Source organism: Tachyglossus aculeatus, assembly GCF_015852505.1.
Source record: "Tachyglossus aculeatus isolate mTacAcu1 chromosome 12 unlocalized genomic scaffold, mTacAcu1.pri SUPER_6_unloc_2, whole genome shotgun sequence".
Lineage (NCBI taxonomy): Eukaryota > Metazoa > Chordata > Mammalia > Monotremata > Tachyglossidae > Tachyglossus > Tachyglossus aculeatus.
In genome coordinates, this window is record NW_024044829.1 from 6,381,804 (window position 1) to 6,384,247 (window position 2,444).

A 2,444-nucleotide genomic window follows, 5' to 3' on the forward strand; every position below is an offset into this window, starting at 1 on the left:
CTGAGGTCCCACTGACCGATTGGTCAATCAATTAATGGTATTAACTGATTGCTACTGTGTCCAAAGTAAACAGCACGAGGTAGGGTGGAAGAGCAAGGGAGAAACTAGAAGCTGGGAGGTGGGGTTAAGTTGGGGAAGCTGTAAGAATGAGAAATCCTATTGTTTCAGTCTTTCATTGATTCTCTGCCTTTCTTCCCCTGACTCTCTCTGGCCTCCTCTCCCACCATCCAGTGTGTTGCTGTCCCTGTCACCACAAATCCTTCCTCCCACCCCATCTATCTCCTGAATTGCTGAAGTCCATAAGGTAGCTTCTCAAAGCCATGGAAATTGTCCTTATGAGTGATGACAAACATAATGATGTTTGTCCTGTTGTAGCATCTATGTCCTGAGGAGGCAGAAACACTTTCCTTTTCTGCAGTTTCTTGCCCGGCAATTTTTGGGCGGCAGCAGAGTAAAGCTAGGTGTGGGGGCCAATGGGGCTCTTGGCTTGTGTGCAGAGGAGAAAGTGACCGTAGTACCTACAGCCTCCCTGCCCATCTCTTTACCCCACCTTTCAGCTCCAGATCACCTTCAATCAAACAATCAATTGTATTCATTGATAGCTTACTGAGAGCCCTGTGCTATGCCCTTGGGAGAGTACAATATAACAGAGTCGGTAGACACATTCCCTGTTCACGATGAGCTTCCACTGAATACACAGATGGGGCAGAGGGAGGGTTTGAACTTTGATTCCTTAGCCCTCCCACAGCTGGGCCAAAGTTCCTTGGGTCAGATCACTGCGTGGCCACATAGGGATTGCCATCACCAGGGCCTTTCCACAATTTTCTGGGCTCCTGGGTTGCCCTGACTCCTGCCACCACGGCCCACCTTGTGTTTGTTACCAGCAGGAATCCCACTAACCCCAGTGGCTCCAGTAGCGGCAGTAGCAGCAATAGCAGCAGCAATCAAGCACCTGAAGGTCTGTCCCAGGGCCACAGCTATGCTGGTGTTCTGGTCTCCAGACTAGCCACTGCCCAGACTTTGTCCCCAAGGGGGCCAGACCTGTGTATGGAAGGCTGCCTCTCCCTCTGGTCATCCTGTCCCCACCTCCCTTCACTCCCCACCCTAGCTGTAATTTCACTTTGAGTCATCTTTAGTAATTTTATGACAGAGAGAAGTAACAATTTACATAGGTAGCTGACACAGACCCTGCAATTTTTCTGGTTTATTTAATGGTGTCTATTAAGCATTTACTAGCCCAGGCACTATGCTAAGTGCTGAGGTAGAATAATAATGATGGTATTTGTTAAGCACTTACTATGTTCCAAGCACTGTGAGCCCACTACTGGGTAGGGACTGTCTCTATATGTTACCAACTTGTACTTCCCAAGCGCTTAGTACAGTGCTCTGCACACAGTAAGCGCTCAATAAATACGATTGATGATGATGAAGTACTGTTCAAAGCGCTGAGCAAGCTAATCAGAGAAGCAGCATGGGTTAATGGAAAGAGCACGAGCTTGGGAGTCAGAGGTCATGGGTTCTAATCCTGTCTCCACCACTTGTCAGCTGTTTGACTTTGGGCAAGTCACTTAACTTCTCTGTGCCTCAGTTAACTCATCTGTAAAGTGGGCATTAGCACTGTGAGCCCAATGTGGGACAACCTGATTACCTTGTATCTTCCCCAGTGCTTAGAACAGTGCTTGGAACATAGCAAGTGCTTAACAAATGCCATCATGGTTATTATTATTAATCAGAGAGGACAAAGTCCATGTCCCACATAGGACTTATAGTCTTAACCCTCATTTTATAGATGAGGTAATTGAAGCACAGAGATATTAAGTGACTTGCCCAAGGTCTCACAGCAGACAAGTGGTGGAGTTGGAGTTAAAACCCAGGCCCTTCTGACTGCCAGTTTTTTGCTGTATCCACTAGGCCATGCTGCTTCTCACTGACCCCATCGTTCTGGAGCCCCAAACCTATGCCTCTTGACTCAGACACACATCCCCATCCCACCTCTCAGTTAAGAGTATGTACTGAATGCCTACCATGTACTGAGCACTAAACCTAGCACTTGGATAAGTACATTAGTAGTAATAGATAAGGAGCTTATCATTTCTGCATTTTCCCTTCTATTAGTAAATATTATCATGTTTTTCTCTTTCATTGGAGTGTAAGCTTCTCGTAGTTGAGAAATATATACCACTTGTTGTTGGATACTTCTCAAGTGCAGTACACTGCACCGAGTGGAAGTCAATAAATATTATTACCTCTATATCTACACACACACACACACACACACACACACACACACACACACACAAAATCACAAAGGATTAACTACTTTTTGAAACCAGCATCATTAAAATTGATTCGAGTAGAGCAATAATGGCAGGAGAAGTTAACTGAAACACTAACCCACACCCTCCGCTCCTCTGCCACTAACCTCCTCATTGTGCCTCTTTCTT